This window comes from Nelumbo lutea, chromosome 1 (assembly GCF_056320005.1).
Source record: "Nelumbo lutea isolate HS-2025 chromosome 1, American lotus-T2T, whole genome shotgun sequence".
Taxonomy (NCBI): domain Eukaryota; kingdom Viridiplantae; phylum Streptophyta; class Magnoliopsida; order Proteales; family Nelumbonaceae; genus Nelumbo; species Nelumbo lutea.
Window position 1 is genome coordinate 59,356,101 of NC_142684.1, and position 22,698 is coordinate 59,378,798.

The 22,698-nt window shown below is 41.3% G+C and overlaps 1 protein-coding gene across 1 annotated transcript in view; it reads left to right on the forward strand.

Annotated features, from left to right (window-relative positions):
- Window positions 1–22,698, forward strand: part of LOC148874752 (NADH dehydrogenase ubiquinone complex I, assembly factor-like protein (DUF185)) — an 84,574-nt gene that overhangs the window by 55,884 nt on the left and 5,992 nt on the right. The window lies entirely within an intron of this gene.

Sequence of the window (22,698 nt, forward strand, 5' to 3'; positions counted from 1 at the left end):
CAGAATCAACCCTCGAGTCTGGGTAGTCTCGATCCGTGCACAAGATAAAACTTGATAGAAACAGGAAACTTGAATACAGAGGTTCTGTTCTTAGAAGAAGAGGGGACTGTTGCAGACTATTCCAAGGAAGAAAGAAGTACAGGAGGCGCTGCAAATGCTAGTAGACAGCTCCTTCCATCTCAAGCTGAGGAAGTCAACGTAATCTCTCAGGGCTCTCGGGATTTAAATGGAAAAACTCAACCCTCTCTATTGAACTTGGATAAGGATAAACCAGAAAGGGGAGTACTGGAGTCGGGTCTTCAACGGAGTAAGTTAGATGTTGCTGTTAACTTTACCATGAACACTTTACAAAAGTTCCCTTGCAAGGAAATGACACCAGACTCGGTCGTCTTTGGCAAACAGTCCAGTCCTAGCTTCTCGAATGCTCTCCCTAACCAATCAGGTATGGTTGTCAGTTTATTTGTGGTCCACTAACCAGTGTGATATGCCTGAAACAGATGTACCAGCATCCCATCCAGAATGTACGACAAAAGTATGCTTAGAGGTGGAAGAAGGGAGGGTTGGGGAAAGCAATCTTGAAGAAAAGAGTATAGAATTAGATGAAGCTTGGAGACTTATTTGGAGACTGATTTGCACAGAGTTTGAGTTACTCAAACAAAATGAAGAATATATGGATGGGTTCAATGAAGTGGTCATGGGTAGGGGAAAGGACGAGGATGACCTTGTTAGAGGAGAACTTCAGACCTCATTAGTGGAGGTTTTTGGTGAGGGGGATCAGGCTGAAAGGAGTGAACAGGTGGAAACATTCAATAAGAGGAGGGAGGAAAAAAAGAAAAAAGAAAAGAAAAAAAGGTCAGAGGTGGAAAGATTAATTTGTGACATAGAAGGGAACTTAGAGTTTAGTGGTAGAGGAGATAGGAGAAAGGGATTGAAGTAAGGAGTTGTGGTTTAAGGTTGAGGGTGTTCTATGAGGATAGTTAGCTGGAATGTTAGGGGTTTAGGGAGTGCAAGGAAAAGGAGGGTGATTAAGGACTTACTTAAAAGGGAAAGGCCTGACATTGTTATGTTGCAAGAAACAAAGTTGTTAGATCTGGATAGAAGATGGGCGAGGAGTGTGTGGAGGTCTAGAGGAGTAGAATGGATTTCAGCCCCATCTTGGGGAGCCTTAGGGGGGATTGTCACACTTTGGAAAGATGTAGTAGAGGTAGTGGAGGAGTTAATAGGGAGATTCTCAATTTCCATCAAATTTAAGAATGTAGAGGATGACTTCACTTGGGTGTTAACTAATGTCTACGGTCCCAATAATTACAGAGAAAGGAATGACATGTGGGAGGAACTGTATGCAATTCAAGGTTTATGGGAAGGCCCATGGTGTTTGGGAGGGGATTTTAATGTGATAAGATTTTCTGAAGAAACTAATAACTCCCAACAGACCATCACAACTAGCATGAGAAAGTTTAATAGCTTTATTGCTGATTGTGAGTTAAAGGAGATCCCACTAGTGCAAGCTCGATTTACTTGGTCTAACTTACAGGAAGTGCCCTTGTGGTCGAAGTTGGATAGATTTATCTTTAATGTTGATTGGGAGAACTATTGGTCTACCTCGGATCATTGCCCTATAAGAATAGGTGTGGAAGATTTTGTTAGTGGACCTAGACCCTTAAGGTTTGATAACATGTGGCTAACCCACCCGAATTTTGTGAATAAAGTAAAATTTTGGTGGAATGAGGAATTGAGGGGGACAAAATAGAAAGGGGTAAGATTTCACAAGAAACTATAGAGGATAAGAGCCAAAATAAAAGCTTGGAATAAGGAACATTTTGGAAGACTTGAGGAGTAAAAAGTGAATCTAATCTCTAGGATAGAAGAGTTGGATGAAAGAGAGGCTCAATCTAGAATGGAGGAGGGGGAGAGAATTTTGAGGGGACAATTGAAGGACCTAGAAGAGGTCCTACTGAGGGAAGAAATAAGCTGGAGGCGGAAATCGAGGCATAGATGGATTAAGGAAGGTGATGGGAATACTAAGTTTTTTCATGATGTAGCAAATGGGAGGAGGAAAAAAAATTTGTGTCTAAGTTAGAGGTAGGGGGGAGGAATTCACTAACCAGGATGATATTGCTAGGAAGTTTGTGGAACATTTCAAATCGATTTACAAAAGACCCTTGGAAGAGAGGAGGGAAATCGAAGGGATTGATTGGTCAAGGTTGGAGGAAGATCAGTTTAGGTGGTTGGAAAGAAACTTTGAGGAAGAAGAGATTAGGAAGGCGGTGTTTTTAATGGACAAGTCCAAATCTCCAAGACCAGATGGTTGTACAATGGCTTTTTACCAGGATTGTTGGGAGGTGATAAAAGATGATCTTTGTGAGGTTTTTAATGAGTTCACAGAGAAGCATATAGTCAGTCGAGGCATTAATTCCACATTCTTGACCCTAGTTCCAAAGAAAGTTGATGCTCTCCATCCTAAAGATTTTAGGCCAATTAGTTTGGTGACTAGTATTTATGAAATCCTGGCCAAGGTCTTGTCTTTAAGGATTAAAGGAATCCTCCCCTCCATTATTAGTCAGGCTCAAGGGGCTTTCATCCTAGGGCATCAGATAATTGATTAGATTCTAATTGCCAATGAATGTGTGGAAGAGATGAAAAGGTCAAAGTAGAGAGGCTTTGTTTGTAAGCTTGATCTGGAGAAAGCCTATGATTTGGTGGACTGGCAGTTCCTACTAGAGGTTTTGAGGAAGTGTGAGTTTGGGGAAAGATGGTGTAGTTGGATGATTAGTTGTGTTAGCTCTTGTCACTATTCCATCCTAGTAAACAGGTTGGTGAGGGATTATTTTCCAACTAGTAGGGGAATCAGACAAGGGGACCCACTTTCACCCTTCCTCTTGTTAGATAGCGTATGCCCTTAGCTCCAATTAGAATGATGTACATTATGCCATTTAATGTAAATGAATAAAGTATATATTTGATTCAAGTTATTATGGTGTGTTTCTGTGTAATACCCTTAAACAAGACACTTATGAGACTCGTGTTAGTTTAGAATCTTCACAGCCATTGGATAGATCTGGGGAGATTTATCCTGCCAAGGTTGACATTGATGTGCTGCCAAGTTGGTTGGGGTGGCTTGTCTCAACTGCCAGGGTGAGACCTGAAGTACATGCAGTGTGGGTTTTCTTGAAACCCTGAACCAGACCAGAATTCCAGTATTGCCCTGGACCTTGGAGATAGATGGGAAAAACTGGAATGTTACACCTGACCCCTAGACTCGATTATGATACTTTACTAGGTTTTGGATTGGGCATATCTTTGATATGCCAATCAATGAGATACTTAGAAGGGGTCGAAACCTGGGTATGTTGGGACAGTTCGAGAATTCATCTGAGTGGGTGATAATAGTGACGGGATCAGCCCCTTTGTCGGACAAAGTGAATGATCGGGGATGCACTTTCTCTGATGGAAACCAAAACTGTTGGCAGTCGATTTCAACTGTTGAAATTTGTTTTGCGAAATATATTTATATAGTGGTTTCAAAATGTTTGCAAAAGGTTTTAATTCCTGGGATCCATGTGAATAGAGAGTGCAGTACTGTACCTTGTAGCCGAGGGAGAGGTCCTCTCTTGTCGGGCAGTGTTTGATCATTATGGGCTGAGAGGTCAAGTGTAAGACCATTGAGGGTAATACCTGATGGGGCTAATCTTGCATTTGCCCACAGTCCTTGAGTTTCTATAAGGTGGCTTGACCCAATGACCATTTAGTGTAAATGTTGGGCCCGTTAAGAGCCCATGGTGATGGGCTCAGGGGTTCACTGTCTCCTACAGTGAATTCGGCCAAGCCTTGTAACAGAGGTTGGGCTGAACCCATGTGGCTAATGTGTAGATCAATGTTTGGGTCCCATGCAATACAAGGATATCCAATTGGGCAACAGTTTGGAGGTTAAGTGAGCACATAGACTTAATGGGCCTAAAGCCCAATTCGAACTGGCTTAATGAGATTAATTAAAGAGGGGCGGTTCTGGGATTTAGATCAGTAGATAGGATAAGGGATTGTCCCTATCCACTCAAAGAGTCCAGATCCAAATAAAAATTTGGATAAGGAAACTCCTAATTAGATTAGGAGGGTTGATCTTTATTTGCAGATAAGATAAGGGATTATCCTTATCTCTTTAGAGAGAGTCAAGATCCAAATACAAGATTTGGATTTGGAAACTCCTAATGGGATTAGGAGATGCTTTTTTTAAAGGCTATAAATAGAGGAGCAGGGAGAACCTCCAACACACAATTCAGTTTAGAGGTTACAAAGAGAGAAGAACCTGTAGTTCGACTGCTCCTGTTTTCTACTCTCTCTCCTGCTCTTGCCGCCATACCAGTTTGATCTCCACTCTGGGAGCGATCAAGAAAGGGTTCTTGATATCACCTTTTGGCAGAAAAGGTGATCTGAAGTCGTGCTCACTCGCCCTCCATCAGATTCTTGTTGAAGAGCCATCCTGCTAATTCTGCTTCATCCTGCACCGTGTCATCTTCGGTGGAAGCAGTCTTTGGATTCATCCCTGGGCGTGAACACCTTCATTGGAGGTTACTATTACTTCGTATCAAGTATAACCTCCACTCCCTTTTGGTTCAGATTTGGTCTGGTTTAGTTTTAAGATTGATCCTTGAAAATGCAGTTTTCTAAAATAGGGAATGTGATTCCCACATGGGAGAGAGAATTTTTTGAAAATTTGCCCAACCTACCTGCAGGGTTCGGCCATCCATATGATTGGTCATTCATCCCTTCACCTCTTTACCTTTGTAGCTGATGTGTTTAGTCGAATTATCACTAGGGCTGATAGGGAAAATGTGATAAGGGATTGGAGAGTAGGCACAAACCGAATTCTAGTCACTCACCTTCAGTTTGCAGATGACTTGATGATCTTCTATAAGGGAGGTTTCGGTGAGAAGGTGGAAATTTTGAAAGAATTGATTACAGTTTTTGAAGGAGTCTCTTATTTGAAAATCAGTCTAGGAAAAAGCTGCATAGCCAGAGTAAATTTAGTTTTTGGGGCGATTACAGACTGTCTTGAGTGCTCCATTTCCTTTTAGCTTTTGTCTTACTTAGAGCTTCCGTTGGGAGCAAACCCTAGGGAGAGTAGGTTCTGGACCCCATGAAAGAATGGTAGGATCCATCTAATGGATGCCAAGAAGGGTGCGGAATGGAGGGCGAATTTCAAAAAAATTTCCTACCTTCTTCCAACTAGGAATCATATTCCCTAAATTTAGAATACTTTATTCAAGGATCCTACTTGAACCATAAACAAACCAGATCTGAACCAAAAAGGAAACATGAAGGATTATACCTGATCCGGAGAAATAATATCTCCCAAAGTTGGTGTTCACGCCCAAAGAAGTAACCAAGATCCGCTCCTACTGAAGATGACACAGTTGTGGATGGAACAGAACCAGCAGGGTGCATCCTACACACTGGATTCTTCACAAGAACCCTCTGGAAACCTTGAACACCGAATCCTTTTGTCTATCTTGCAAGACTATTGTCAAGAACTGCTTTCTTGACTTCCTGTTGCTGCAAAGATCCAATCTTCCAACAGGTAGTGGCGTCGGCTGAAGGAGGAGAAGTACAGGGATGAAGAGGGCAGAACTGTCTCTTCTCTCTAGAGTCTGTGAGAGATCAAATCTCAGATTGCAGGATGTGTTTCTTGCTTTCTCAAACCCCCTAGTTCGAAATCTGATATTTCTGCTGCTAGGGTTTTCTCCTCTTTCTTCTTGATTAAGAAACCTCCCAATATTTTTGGGAGTTATCCCAATCCAAATCAGTATTTGGATAGAGGTTAATCTTAATCCTATCTGCAGATTAAGTTAGTTAACTCCTGATCTTATCAGGAGGTTACCGGATTCAAATCTAATTTGAATTTGGTCTCTTAGAGTGGATAAGGTCAAAGACCCAATCCTTTTACTAACACTAATCTCAGATTCGCCCTATGAACTGGTGCTCATATCAGCCCAGTTCGAAGTGGGCTTTTGGCCCATTAAGTGTTCAGTGTTTAACTAGTTTCCAACCTGCTGCCCAGTTGGATTTCTTTGTATGGCGTGGGACCCAAGCATTGATCTACACACCAACCACATGGGTTCGGCCCAACCTTTATTACAAGGCCCAGCCGAATTCACTGAAAGACTCAGTGACCCCTTGAGCCCATCACATGGACCCTATGGGCCCAACACTTACATTAAGTGGTCCCTGGGCCAAGCCATCTTATAAAAACCCAGGGACTGTGGGCAGGTGCAAGATTAGCCCATCAGGTATTATCCTAAATGGTCTTACACTTAACCTCTCAGCCCTTAATGATCAAGTACTGCCCGACAAGAGAAGACCTCTCCCTCGGCTGCAAGGAACAGTGCCGCACTCTCTACTCACATGGATCCCGGGAATTAAAACCTTTTGCAAATCTTTTGAAACCGTACATATACATATATATATATATATATATATATATATATATATATATATATTTCTTAATTTTGCAAAACAAAATTCCAACGATTGAAATCAACTACCGGCAGTTTGGTTTCCATCAGAGAGAGTGCATTCCCGATCATTACCATTGTCCGACAAAGGGGCTGATCCTGTCACTATGGCCACTCACTCAGATGAATTCTCAGACTGCCCCAACATGTCCAGGTTTTGACCCCCACTAAGGATCTCACTGAATGACACATCAAAGACAGCCTGATCCGACACCTAGTGATGTGTCATAATCGAGTCTAGGGGTCAGGTGTAACTTTCCAGTTTTGCCCATCTGTCTCCAAGGTCTAGGGCAATACTGGAAATTTGGTCCGGTTCAAGGGTTCAAGCAATCCCATACTGCATGTGCCTTGGGTCTTACCCTGATGGCCGAAACAAGCCGTCCCAACACTTGGTGGCACATCAGTATCAGCCTTGGCAGGATAAATCTCCCCAGACTTATCCAATGGCTGTGAACATTTAAAACTAACACAAGTTTCTATAAGTGTCCAGTTTTAGGGTTTTACACAGAATTATACCAAACAATATGAATCAAACATGCACTTTAATTTATTTCCACTAAATAACAAAAGTACATCAAATCCGATTGAAGCTAAGGTCATACAAGACTGTCTAACACCCCAGTCTTGGAGAAGTTAGAAAAGAGACTAGCTGTTTTGAAGAAAAATTATCTCTTTGGGTGGGAGGATCACTTTGATAAAAGTTGCCCTCATGAATCTACCTACCTATTGTCTCTCTGTCTTTAGGATACCGTCTAGGGAAGCAAAGAAGTTGGAAAAATTGATGAGTGATTTTCCGTGGGAACTGGGAGAAGATAAAAAAGACTATTTAATTAAGTGGGGGTTGTGGGTAGAAGCAAAGAGGAGGGAGGATTAGGGCTCGGGAATGTGCTTAACAAGAACTCAGCTTTGTTAGGGAAGTGGTTGCGGAGATGGCCTTTGGAGCGGGATACACTCTGGCACGAAGTAGTGAAGAGTATTCATGGATGTTCAGAGAGTGGTTGGGATGCTGGTGCATCAAGGAGGGCTAACCTAGCCACACCTTGGAAAGCAATTCACAAAGTTCTTCCGTAGTTCCTTAGCTGTGTTAGGTATGATGCTTGTTCAGGTAATTCTATTCGGTTTTGGGAGGACATTTGGGTTGGAGATCTCCCTTTGAAAGATGATGGACAACCTACAAAAGAGAAGACCCGTCCTTTGTATTTCACTAAACTGGTGCATTCTTTGCAAATCTCATGGTGAGGATTGTAATCATCTATTTTTATCTTGTAGTGTCACTGCAAAGCTCTAGGCTTGGCTTCTATCTTTGTTTGGGTCTAGCTGGGATATGCCAGCAGAAGTAAGCATAATCTTTAACCCTTCTTTCTTCTCTTGGCCCCATAAAAGAGGAAGGAAAATGTGGAGATGCTCACGAGCAGCATTTTTATGGACAGTATGGGAAGAAAGGAATGCCAGAATCTTCCAAGAAAAAGGAAGAAGCAATCAAACCTTAAAGGACTGCATTTTGTCCAGGTCTTTACATTGGTTAAAGACTCTAGAATTATTTAACCATTTTACTTTTGTTGATTGTTGGAAGGATTGGAAGTTGGTAGCAAGCTGTTCCTCCTACAAGGGAAGGGCAATGACTAGCTGGGTCCCCCCTCCTCTTGGTTCTTTGAAGCTGAATTTTGACGGGAGTAGCCAGGGTAACCCGGGTCCCTCTGGGATGGGAGGTGTACTGAGGAATGAGGCTGGAGAGGTTGTCTTAATCTACTCTGGCCCATTAGGAGTTGGAAACTCTATCCGGGCAGAACTGCTAGCTGCAATACAAGGAATACTTCTTGCAAAAGAAGTGGGCGTAGAGCAGCTTCTGATTGAAGGAGACTCTAAGATAGTGGTGGACTGGTTAAATAATCCGAAGGATGTTACTTGGGGCTACAAAAACGAGTTAAAGAAATTCAAATGGCTTACAAGAAATATGTCTATAACAGTACAATGGGTTGGGAGATCAGCTAATGCTTTTGCTGATGTCTTGGCAAAACAAGGGATAAATAGGGAAACATTGTTCTGGGCACAATTGTAACTATTGTTTTAATTTCAACATTCATGTTTTCTCTATTGTAGTTTGTGTATTTGTTGTTTGGAGAGGCTTCTCCTCGCGCCTCTAAGGGTATCTTCTTGTATCTATTCATTATTTTAATGGAAATGATGTTATTTATCAAAAAAAAAGTAAATAAGAAGGGTGAGAGAGGGTCTCCCTGTCCCATAAGCTAGATTGGAGAATATGTTGATTCCAGTAAAATTTCATATTGCTACCTATGGAAGTGGAATGGAAATATATCATGGAAACTATCTCTTGTACTCTACTTAGTGTTGGTAGTGTTCATTCGAGAATATGTCGATTCCAATAAAATTTTGTTCTGCTACCCAGAGAAATGGAAATATGTTGTGGAAATATTAGGGAAATTGGGAACATTTTAAACCATGTTTGGCCATGAAAGAAAGCATTCTTCACACACATCTAACTGATAAATGGACCAAGAGTACACAAGAAACAAAACCAAAAGAACACGAACTATAGTAATCTTGGCAACTAGGGCAAACGTCTCTTCATAATCAATACCATATTCTTGTGTGTTCCCCCAAGCAACAAGACTACCAAGTGCTTTGTAGCAGTCTAGGGAGCCATTACACTTTAGCTTGGTAGTGTAAAGCCATCTAATCCCAATAATAGAGGCATCTAACAATGCAAGAATAAGATCCCAAGTGTCTTTCTCATGTAAAGTATGAACCTTTGCATCCATGGTTTTTTTCTAGGGAGGCTACTACTGGATTTCTGGTAGGAGCGAGGAATATCTGTAGAAGATAAGACAATAGACAAGGAGCTATGCTTTGAAAGAAAACCATAACAGTCAGGAGGTCTAGAGATACAAGTAGAATGACAAAGGGAAATAGAAGAGAAGTATTTGAAATATAAGTATCACTTACAAGATAGTGGTGAGATGATGATCTGTACCAAGAGAAGGGGAGTCGCAAGCATAAGGAATAGAGCATGTAACCGCTTGCATAAGACAAGAAGGTCCTTCACAACAAACGGAGGTGGAGTGGAACATCTTGTGAATATCTTGTGAATCAAAATTCTACAAAACAAAAATAGACAATGTAGAAAATATAGCAATTCTAGCAAAAAATGAGATATACTCAAGAAAAATATTACATGAGATACAAATACGGTGAATAGAGGGATCATAACAAAGAAATCCTTTGTTGTCAAGATTGTAACCCGTAAAGGCACACATGGCAAATTGTGCAAACAATTTAGAATATTCACAACCAGGAAGATGAACAAAGAACACGCATCCAAAAACATAAAACATAGATAAATCTAGAGGATGACCAAACAACTTCCAAAAGGGAGACATTACCAAGAACAGAGAAAGGAATATAGTTAAACAAAAACATAGTTGTATTGGCTGCCTCTACCCAAAAAGAAGATGAAGCATGGGACTCCTCCAATAATGTCCTCACAACACTAAGGATATATTCATTCTTGTGCTTGGACATACCATTTTGTTGAGGAGCATCTGGACAACTTCATTGTACTTGTATTCCATGGTTCTTCAAATAGGATAAGAAGTCTCCATCAATATATTCTCCCCCTGAATTTGAACAGAGAATACGCAGTTGTGGTTGAAACCAAACTCATACCATAGTATGGAACAACCGAAATGTTGGGAACACCTCTGACTTGTGGCGAAGAAAGTATATCCATGTGTACCCAATACAATCATCAACGAATAATACAAAGTATTTGCATCTATTGTAAGGCTTATTTAATTGTTACTTTATAGTTGTTGTTAGTAGGCTGACTTCATAAGATACTGTCAGTTAGTTACTTGTCTTTTTTTCTTATTAGTTTGGTTCTAGGGTGTGCCGCCAGGGGCATACTTGTAATTTCTGTTCTCTTTTATTAAGTTAATATAAATAGAAAACTGGCGGCTGCCAGAAGCACCTTTTTTCCTCTCAATCGTATCTCCCTTTTTTCTTCTCTTCCTCTCTCTCTCTCTCTCTCTCTCTCTCTTTCTCTCCCACTCTCCATGAATCATTACATGGTATCAGAGCAGGTTTTCTGGGCTGTAAAAGACCTACGATCCCTACTGTTTTGAGCAAGGTTCCCTTCTTAAAAATCTTGGACGTGGAAGACAGGGAAACTCTAGTAGGTTATTGGCAGAAACCCTAGCATATTTCTGGCGGAAACTCTAGTAGGCTATTGGCGGAAACCCTAGCAGATTTCTGGCAGCACTTCCTGTGTTTTTTTCCTTGGTCGTAATACCAAGGAAACCCTAGTAGGAGAAGGGCGATGCTGACACAGACTCCCTGCCTTCTCTGTTCGATGCTGTGGAAGACAGGGAAACTCTAGTAGGTTATTGGCAGAAACCCTAGCAGATTTCTGGCGGAAACTCTAGTTGGTTACTGGCGGAAACCCTAGCAGATTTCTAGCGGCACTTCCTGTGTTTTTTTTCTTGGTCGTAATACCAAGGAAACCCTAGTAGGAGAAGGGCGATGCTGATACAGACTCCCTGCCTTCTCTGTTCGATGCTGTGAAGTCGATTTCAGGTTAGCACCTTCATACATGTGCTGAACAGGTGTGTTCTTTGTGTCTGTCTTCTTTGGCTGATGATGTGTAGGGCTTATTCCTTGGTTATATATATATATTGGTTTGGATGTTGGATTGTTAGACTGTATGAACTGTAGTCGGACTGATAGTAATGTCTTCCTCGGTTGTGTTGAACTGATTATCGGGCTGGTTTAATGACTAAATCTTCTTAGAGTTGATTCCAAGAGTGTCTTGTTCTCTTCCTCACATCCTAGAAGTAAATTCCTTGAGAGTTGGTATTCTGTTTGTGGCTACTGTGTAGTTGTGTGGTGTTTGGACTGTTTTTCAGCAGTTTCCGATGGCAAACTATGAATCAACTTCATCGGGGGTTACACCAACCCGCAACACAACGGGTATGGGAAGTGAAAACATGATTTTTCCCATGCCAACTACTCCTTTAAATGGTCTGAACTACCTGGAGTGGGCTAAGAGCGTAAAACTCTATGTAACGGCAAGGGGTAAAGTTGGTTACATTAATGGAAGGGTGAAAGAACCCAAGGGTGAGATAACAGAACATGATAGGTGGGACCAAGAGAACAGTATGGTGATGTCTTGGCTCCTCGCAGCCATGGAACCTGATGTGAAGAAGAACTTTATGTGGGCAGACATCGCTAGTGAGATTTGGGAACAGGCCAAAACTACCTATTCTGAGCAAAGGCATTATGCCAAGGTTTACCAGTTACAAGCTGAATCTTTAACCTGTAAACAGGGAAACCATAGCTTGTCTTCATATTATTCAGCCCTTACCTCCATATGGAAAGAATTGGATCATTATCAGGCTATAGAGTGGAAACATGATGATGATGCTAAGGCCTACAGGAAGCTGGTCTCTCAGCAATGTGTGTTTGCCTTCTTGTTGGGACTGAACCTTGCATATGAACCGTTGAGGGTTCAGATCCTAGGAAGCAAAGAGTTGCCGACGGTTCACGAGGTATACTCCCTTGTTCAGTCGGAAGAAAGTAGGCGGAATGTAATGGTTACAACTGAGGGGGAGCAACAAGTTGCTTTGGCTGCAGTGAATAATAATTCCACGGGGAAGAAAAGTGACACTAAGAAGACTGATGATAAAGATAAGTTGTTCTGTACCCACTGTCGGCGTTCATGGCATACATGTGACACTTGTTGGGACATCCACGGGAAACCTAAGTGGGCAGTGAAGAATCAAGAACAGGGTAAAGGTCAAGGTCATCAGAGGAAAACGAACACAGCTCAGAATGCAGTACATGTGGCAAACCAAGATACTCAGGTTGCCGGTAGTACCCGAGACCACCCTAATAGGTCTGACCCCAAGGAAGATATAATGAATTCCTTCAGAAAGCACATGGAATCTTATGGTAGGGCTCTGCGACAAATGGATAGCTCAGTCACTGGTACTCCCTCTACTTCATTTGTATCTACTTCAGGTAAAACGGCTTCTACTTTCCATGTCACTCCCACGGATTCTCCTTGGATCATTGACTCGGGGGCCTCCAACCACATGACCGGTAAGCCCAACTTGTTTCAGTCTTATAGCCTTTTGTCAAGAAGGGATAGAGTGAGACTTGCAGATGGTTCTTTTTCCTCCATTGTAGGCCAAAGATCAATATCTCTTCCCCATGGCCTTAACCTGAATTGTGTATTGCATGTCCCTCAACTTCCTATAAATTTGCTTTCAATTAGTAGCATTACAAGCTCTTTAAACTGTAGTGTAACCTTTTTTGCTGACTCATGTGTTTCTCAGGACCTAACTTCTGGGAGGATGATTGGTAGAGGGAGCCTAACGGATGGTCTCTACATTCTCGACAACAAAGTTGGTCTCTCGGTGATATCCTCAGAGTCACATAGTCAGTCAAATAAGAGTCAAATTTTTTTGTGGCATAGTCATTTAGGTCATGCTTCTTTCAAAATAATAAAGTCTTTGCTTCAAGTTTTATTTAAGTCATGTTCAGTGTCAGAGTTCCAGTGTCAAACGTGTCAATTGAGCAAACAATGTAGAACAACTTTTCATTCAAGTAATAAAAGATCAAATGTTCCTTTTCATGTTGTGTATTCTGATGTATGGGGGCCTACCAATGTAATCTCTGAGGGTGGGTATAAGTAATTTATCACATTGATCGATGATTACTCTCGCTATACATGGGTAATTCCTATGCGTAGTAGAGACGAAGTTCCAAAGATTGTGAAAGACTTCCAGAGGATGGTATTTATGATGTTTCATGTTGAAATACAGATCTTCCAATCTGACAATGCAAAAGAATACTTCCATGGGGAGCTCAATGAGTTCTTTGCCTCCCACAGATCTATTCATAGGAGCTCATGCACAAGAACACCACAGCAGAATGGTGTTGCAAAAAGAAAAAACAGACACCTTCTTGAGGTAGCTAGCGGGATGATGTTACACATAAATGTTCCAAAAAAGTTTTGGGTGGATGCTATACTTGCAACAGCTTATGTCATCAATCGCATGCCCTCCAAAGTGCTGAACTACATGGCCCCTCATCAGTTTGTGCCCTCAGTCTCCTTTATTTTCCATTCCCATGAGAGTCTTTGGTTGTCGTGCCTTTGTCCATGATTTGTCTCCATCTCGAGGTAAGTTAGACCCTCGGTCCATTCCTTGTGTCTTTCTAAGGTATCCCTCATCTCATAAAGAGTATCGGTGCTTTGATCTCGTTAGTAGTAAGTTCTTTGTGTCTATGGATGTGTCCTTCTTTGAGTCTGAGCCATTCTTCTCTGCTTCTCCTCAGGGGGAGAGTAGTAGTGCGGAAGAGGAGAAACAGGTCTAGGTATCTCTTCCTTCTATTCCAGACCTTGCTCCCTTTCGTGTCTTCTAACGTACACGTCGTAGAGATCAACGGTGTGATAGAGATATGGAGCAGCCAAACACTGAGCAACTGACACCATTAGACTCCCAGGAGGTAAGTCCACTCCCTAACCCTACTCCTACTGTGGATGACCTTGACATTCCTATTGCCCAACGAAAGAGAGTTAGGTCATGCACTACCAAACACCCCATTACCCATTTTGTCTCCTATGATCACATTTCCCTCTCATACTGAGCCTTCCTATCTGCAGTTAATTGCATCTCTATTCCCATAAATGTTGCAAAAGCCTTAAAATGCCCTGAATGGATAGATGCCATGAAGGAGGAGATTAATGCTCTTCACAAAAATCAAACTTGGGAATTGGTGGATCTTCCAAAGGGGAAAGACCCCGTGGGGTGTAAATGGGTGTTCACGGTCAAGCACAAGGCAGACGGAACAGTTGAAAGGTACAAAGCAGGATTAGTAGCCAAAGGGTACACACAAGTAGACGGGGTTGACTATGATGAGACTTTTGCTCTAGTAGTTAAGATGAACTCAATTAGGGTTCTCCTGTCCTTAGTTGCTAATCTTGATTGGGAATTGCATCAACTGGACATAAAGAATGCTTTTCTGAATGGTGACTTAGAGGAGGAAGTATACATGGTTCAACCCCCTAGATTCTGTGCCAAGGGAAGTGAAAATAAGGTGTGCAAGCTGCGAAAGTCACTTTATGGCTTAAAACAGTCTCCTAGAGCCTGGTTCAGTAAGTTTCACATGGCAGTTCAACAGATGGGCTTCAAACAATGTCAGTTTGATCATACATTTTTTGTGAAGAGATGTCAGGAATAGGTTGTTGTATTGATAGTGTATGTGGATGATATCATCATTACAGGAAGTTGGAGCTCAGAGATGCAGAACTTGAAACAATTCCTTACATCTAAATTTGAAGTGAAAGATCTAGGTCCCCTGAAGTATTTCCTTGGGATTGAAGTTACCCGCTTAGAAAAGGGTATATGTATCTCTCAAAGGAAATACACCATTGATCTATTACAAGATACAGGCAAATTAGGTGCAAGGACGACAAATACTCCCATGGATGTTGACCACAAGTTAGGTGACTGTGTTGGTGAACCTTTGAAAGATGTGAAACAGTTCCAAAGGTTAGTGGGAAAGCTGATTTATTTGTCCATGACCCGTCCAGATATTGCCTATTCCGTTGGGGTCCTAAGCCAGTTCATGCACTCTCCTAAGAAACCACACATGGAGGCAGCATAGAGAGTTCTTAGATACTTGAAGAAATATCCCGAGACAGGCCTACTATTCAGTAAACACAATCACCTAAAGGTGGAAGTCTTTATAGATGCTAATTGGGCAGGGGCTGTGGATGATAGAAAGTCCACAAGTAGGTATTGCACATTTGTGGGAGGAAATCTAGTGACCTGGAAAAGCAAGAAACAAAGTGTGGTATGAAGGTCAAGCGTTGAAGCTGAATATAGAACTATGGCACATGGAGTGGCTGAAGTCATTTGGCTAAAGAATCTTCTAGGGGAGCTTGGAATAAACATCGCCAGCAACCCTATCCTACATGAGAGGACCAAGCACATTGAGGTGGACAAACACTTCATAAGGGAAAAAATGGAAAAAAGGGAGATTTGCATCCCTTATGTCAACTCCAAGGAACAACTTGCTGATGTCCTCACAAAGGGGCTTCCATACTTGCGGTACAATGAGTTATGTGACAAGTTGGGCATAATAGACATATTCAGCCCAACTTGAGGGGGAGTGTTGTAAGGCTTATTTAATTGTTACTTTATAGTTGTTGTTAGTAGGCTGACTCCTTAAGATACTGTCAGTTAGTTGTCTTTTTTTCTTATTAGTTTGGTTCTAGGGTGTGCCGCCAGGGGCATACTTGTAATTTCTATTATCTTTTATTAAGTTAATATAAATAGAAAACTGGCAGCTGCTAGAAGCACCTTTTTTCCTCTCAATCGTATCTCCTTTTTTTCTTCTCTTCCTCTCTCTCTCTTTCTCTTCCACTCTACATGAATCATTACAGTATCCAAGCCAAGATGTGACAGATGCAGTCTAGACATCACTATGTATAATCTTAAAGGGAGAGGTAGCATGCATAGACACGAGGAAAAGGTAAAGTACGACTCTTATTTGAACAACAAGAAACACAAGATATATCAAAGGTCTACAAGGAATGAACTTTATTCTTAACAAAAACTTTAATTTCTCAGCATGTATGTGACCCAAACATTTATGCCACATGTATCAAACATCATTTTTGTGACTCAAAAAAGAACTAGAAGTCGAGGAACTGAAATAAGTTGATGATGCTGCTATTTGAGACTTCTCAAACTCCAATGCAAAGAGACAACCCAGCCTACGCCCCTTCCCTTTCGCCTTCCCAGTGTACCAATCTTGAATCAAACAACCCTTGTGAGAAAAGGTGAGAATGTTACTTTCATCAATGAATTTGCCAATAGAAATGAGAATAGTAATGAGATTAGGAACAGAACGGTCTTGGTAAGAGGGAATGATGTAATAGGTGATAGCTAAAGTATAGACCATTGCTACCAATGATGTTTAATTTTTCACCATTGATGGTAACAATATGTTTATAATGGGTTTTAGTAAGATTACTTGGTTGGTTAGGATAGGCTCTTGTCATATGGTTGATAGCTCTAGAATCAATGACCCAAACATGAGAGGGAGAAAAACAATAACTAGAGAGAACTCACTAGATAAACCAATAGCAGAAAAAGCAAAAGAGATAGCAAATGTTACCAATTGTCAAATGTTTTCTTCAACCATAGATGCAAAAGAATCATCCTTGCTAGAAGATTTCTTACTTCCATGTGCTATAAATGCAATGTCAGCCCCATAGTTTGATCCATCAAGTTTCACAGGAATAATATCAACTCTATTCGAAGCCATTTCAGCAAAACAACAATCAGAAAACAGAAACAGCAGGGGAACCAAAGGCAACCAGGAAGATAAAATGAGACATCTTTCAGTCAACTTAAGTCCAAATAGTTGTAGAAATATTCCAGCACTGAGAGGAATCAACACCCCCCCCCCCCAAAAAAAAAAAAAAAATCCACCAACAACTTGAACTAGCAAGCTTTCAGTGTTGACAGTACAAACAAGGTAAGTTCCAGGACTGTCGAACAGAAAAAGGGATAAAAAAACCCTTAAAAGCTGATCTGAAATCAAAGCCAAGTAGATGGGATGATAGATGACCCTAGGGTGACACCAAATCCAAGAGAATAAGTTGATTGGATTAGCCAAATGAGAGAAATCAAAGATATACCAACCTGTTAGGTGTCTTTTCTAGAGAAAAGGAAATGTTTTGTGCTGATTGAAACAGCCTTGAAAAGAATTCCGAAGGAGTACTCGAACACATATCTGAAAGTCTTTGACAGAACCTTTCAATCTGGAGAGAAAAGCCTAGATCATGAGCTGGTATAGAAGACCTTGTTAACAGCTGTTATTTTTCCTATGTATAGTACCGCAGGGGTACTATTGTACTTTTACTCTTTTTTATTTTAGTTGCCGTTGCCCTAGTATATATATTAAAAAAGCTGCGCCACCAGAAGCATCTTTTGCTCTCAGTTCTCTCTTCTCTCTTTTTCCATTATTCTCTCCTGCATAACATGGTATCAGAGCGAAACTATCAGATCTGAAAGAAGTCGAGTGAACAGTTATTTTCTTCTTCGCACCAGATTTCCAGATCTGCCGCCCTCATCTGCTGTTCGGCTGATTGAAGATCTCACACACTGAAGTAACTTTTCTCTCTCTCTCTCTCTTATCTTTTTTTCTGGTCGCGTGCCAAGGCAGAGAACCTGTACTAGGTCTGCTGATTGGATGTGAGGTGATCAGCACCTCTTTCCTTTTTTGTGGGGTCGACTGATCCCTGTGAAACTGTAGGTCGTGAAGACCTTTTTTGTGTGCTGCAACAGCAGCTTTTATGGTGAATTGAGGGTCAAAAAGTGACCAGTACCTCTTGTGTGCTGCAACAGAAGCTTTTATGGTGAACTGAAGGTCAGAAAGTGACCAGTACTTGTTGTAACAACAGTCCTGTTGATGCTGTAACAACACCTGTGTTTTTACAAAAGGAGGTGTGTTTCTGAAGAATATATATATATTTTTTTTCCGTTCTCCCTCAGTGTTGAATTTCTTTGAGGCTATGTACCCCATTTAAGAGTTGTTTTTACCTCCGAAATCATGAGTGGTGAAGATTCTGCTACATCCAGTGTTTCCTCAATGCTGAATGGAATGAGTGGGGGTGTGGACCTATCCTTTCCCATGGCTGTTATTCCTCTTGATGGTTTAAATTATTTAGAGTGGTCAAGAGGGATCAAGTTGTACATCACTGCAAGGGGAAAGATAGGTTATATTAATGGGAGAATCAAAGAACCACATTCTGGGAGTGCTGAATATGACAAATGGAACCAGGAAAACAGCATGGTCATGTCTTGCCTTTTGGTTTCTATGCAACCTCAAATAAGAAGGAATTTCATGTGGGCTGAAACGACAGATGAGATCTGGGAACATGCAAAATCAACATATTCGGAACTGTGACACTATGCAAAAATCTACTAGCTACAGGCAGAATCATCTACTTGTAAACAGGGGGAGAGGTGTCTATTTGTGTACTACTCAGACTTGACCTCTGTCCAGAAGGAGTTAGATCATTATCAGAGTGTGGATTAGAAGTGTGATGAAGATACAAAACTGTACAAAAAACTCATCTCCCAATAGAGAGTGTTTGCTTTCTTACATGGTTTGAACCCTACATATGAATCTATCAGAGTCCAGATCCTAGGTAGCAAGGATCTTCCATCAGTTCAGGAAGTTTATGCTCTTGTACAATCAGAAGAAAGCAGAAGGAATTTGATGAATAGTTCTGGAGGAGATGCAGTTGTGTTGGCAGCAAAAGGGAGTGTTACTACCAGTGGGGGAAATACTTCTAAGAAGGGGGATCTTCAGAAAAAGGTGGATGACAAGGACAAATTGTGGTGTACTCATTGCCAGAAACCCCGACACACCCGAGACACATGCTGAGATCTTCATGGGAAGCCGAAATGGGCTTAAGATTTGAATAAGAAGCAAGGTTCAGATATGAATAAAAAGTCAAGACAGCAAGGTACAAGAAAACACACTATGGCAAATATGGCTACTCAGAAGAGTCAACCCCCCATTCATACTGTGACTCAGACACATCCATCTAGATCTGACCCAAGGGAGGATATTATAAATTCCTTTCGTGACCATTTAGAGCTCTATGGTAGAGCAAATCGTCAAATGGATGCTCCTCCCTCAACTTCATTTGCGTCTACATCAGGTAACTCTGCCACAGCTTTCCATGTTGCTTCTCATAACCCTGACACTCCCTAGATCGTTGATTCTGGAGCGTCAAAGCACATGACTGGTACGTCCTCTTATTTTCAATCCTATCACCTTCTTTCTGGAAGAGACAAGGTGAGACTAGCTGATGGATCATACACTACCATAGCTAGTCTAGGAACCATTTCTCTCCCTCTCAGACTTACCCTCTCTGATGTTTTACATGTTCCGAAATTTCCCATTAATTTGTTCTCTGTTAGTAGTATTACTAATTTCTTAAACTGCTCAGTGACCTTTTTCCCTTCTTACTGTGTGATCTAGGATCTGGCCTTGGGGAGGACGATTGGTAGAGGATGTATGGTTGATGGACTTTACATGCTGGAGAAAAAGGCTGGTCTTCAAGTCACAGAGTCTAAGAGTCAAGTTTATTTATGGCATTGTCGTCGTGGTTATTTATCTTTTGAGTTTTTGAAAGTGGTGTTTTTAGAATTGTTTAAGTCGGTGTCTGTTTCAAATTTCTCTTGTCAAACTTGTCAATTGAGTAAGTAGTGTAGAACTCATTTTCTTTCAAAAAATAATAAATCTGAATTTCCTTTTCACATTGTTCATTCTAATGAGTGGGGCCTTGTTACTTTACCATCTGAGAGTGACTACAAGTATTTTATTACCATTATCGATGATTATTCTAGATATACATGGGTATATCCCATGCAGACCAGGGATGAAGTACCAAAAATTATCCAAGATTTTCAGTGGATGGTCTTCACCCAATTTCAAACTGAAATCCAAATTTTTCAGTTAGATAATGCCAAAGAGTACTTTCATAGTGATTTCACGGAATTTTTTGCTTCACGTGGTTCACTTCACCGTAGCTCTTGTGCCCGAACACCACAACAAAATGGTGTTTCTAAAAGAAAGAACCAACACCTCCTTGAAGTGGCCCGGGGTTTACTACTCCATATGAATGTCCCCAAACGCTTTTGGCTTGAGGCTGTCCTTTGTGCTACCTACCTCATCAACCCTATGCCCTCTCGTTGGTTAGAGTGCAAAGCCCCACATCAACATCTCTTTCTTAAGGCCCCCTTCTTCCCATTCTTCCTCGTGTGTTTGGTTGGCGTTGCTTTATCCAAAATTTGTTAGCCACTCGTGGAAAATTGGATCCTCGTGCTATTCCTTGCATATTCCTGGGGCACTCCTTCACTCAAAAGGGATACCATTGTTTTGATCATGTTTCTCAGAAATTCTATGTTTCCATGGATGCTTCTTTCTTTGAGAGTGAGTCTTTTTTCCCTGTTTCTCCTCAGGGGGAGAGTATGAATGAGGAGAAACCGGTTTAGCTCCCTTCTCTTCCTGATCCTCCTCCTTTTCGTGTCTTCTTTCGTCGTCACAAAGGCCAACCAAATTCAAGAACTGTGGAGAATCCAGAAGTTGTACCTCCAATGCCATTAAACTCTTTGGGGGCGACCCCTTTTCAATTGACACCTCTATTGCTAATGACCTTGACCTTCCTATTGCTCACAGGAAAAATGTTAGATCGTGCACCACTAAACACCCCATTTCCCACTTTGTTTCCTATAAAAACATTTCACCCTCTTTTCGAGCCTTTCTCACATCCATTGATAGTGTCCCTATCCCTAAGAATGTGGCAGAAGCTCTTTCAGTACCTGAATGGACAGATGCTATGAAGGAAGAAATTAATGCCCTTCATAAAAATGGCACATGGGAACTTGTAAATCTTCCTAAGGGAAAGGATCCAGTTGGATGTAAATGGGTATTCACAACCAAACATAGGGTTGATGGCACGGTGGAGGGGTATAAAGCTCGTTTAGTGGCAAAGGGGTTTACACAAGTGTACGGAGTTGATTATGCAGAGACTTTTGCACCCGTTGCCAAGATGAACTCCATTAGAGTTTTATCCTCTCTTGCTGCTAATCTTGACTAGGATCTACATCAACTTGATATCAAGAATGCATTCTTGAATGGTAACCTTGAAGAGGAAGTTTATGTGATACAATCCCCTGGTTTTCAGGCTCAAGGCAATGAACAAAAGGTGTGCAGGTTAAAGAAGTCTTTATATGAGCCGAAACAATCACCGAGAGCCTGGTTCAGCAAATTCCATGCAACAGTTCAGCAGAAAGGATACAAGCAATGTCAATCTGATCACACATTGTTTGTGAAAAGAGGAGAAGGTAAAATTGCTGCTTTGATAATATATGTTGTTTATATAATTATCACTGGCGACTGGAAGGATGAAATCCAAAAGTTGAAGAGTTTTCTTGCCACACAGTTTGAAGTAAAGGATCTAGGTCCTCTAAGATACTTCCTAGGAATTGAAGTTGCCCGCTCAAAAAGGGGTATCTTCATTTCCCAAAGGAAGTATGTCCTAGATTTACTCCAGGATACAGGAAAAATGGGAGTGAAGCCAATTGATTCCCCTATTGATCCTGACCATAAATTAGGTGACAGCCAAGGTGAACCTATCAAGGATGTGAAACAATTTCAGAGACTTATAGGGAGATTGTTATATCTTTCTATGACCCGCCTAGACATTTCTTATGCAGTTGGTGCCCTTAGCTAGTTCATGCATGCCCCTATGACCACTCATCTTGAAGCAGTAGAAAGAATCCTCCGATACCTTAAAAGGTTTCCATGTGCTAGCTTGTTGTTTCAATGGCACGAACATTTGAAAGTCGAAGTGTATACTGATGCAGATTGGGCAGGATCCCTAAATGACAAAAAGTCAATTAGTGGCTATTGTATTTTCATAGGAGGAAATCTAGTTACCTGGAGAAGCAAAAAGCAAACTGTGGTAGCTAGATCCAGTGCTGAAGCTGAATATCGAGCAATGGCTCATGGAGTTGTTGAAATTATGTGGATAAAGAATCTGTTGAGTGAGTTGGGTTTTCCAGTGGACAAACCTATGACCCTATTCTGTGATAACAAAGCAGCCATAAACATTGCTGATAACCCTGTGCTACATGATAGAACTAAACACATCGAAGCGACAAGCATTTTATCAGAGAGAAGGATATCACAGGGGAAGTGTGTACTCCCTATGTCAACTCTGAGGATCAACTTGCTGACATCTTTACAAAAGGACTACACCACTCACGACATCATGATTTATGTGACAAGTTGGGCATGATTGACATCTATGTCCCAACTTGAGGGGGAGTGTTAACAGCTGTTATTTTTCCTATGTACAGTACTGCATGGGTACTATTGTACTTTTACTCTTTTTTACTTTAGTTGCTGTCGCCCTAGTATATATATTAAAAAAGCTGCACCGCCAGCAGCATCTTTTGCTCTCAGTTCTCTCTTCTCTCTTCTTCCATTCTTCTCTCCTGCATAACAGACCTGAAGTCCAAAGATGTTGCTGTCCAAAACATGAAACTATATGCTGTTGCTGCCCAAGGTAGAA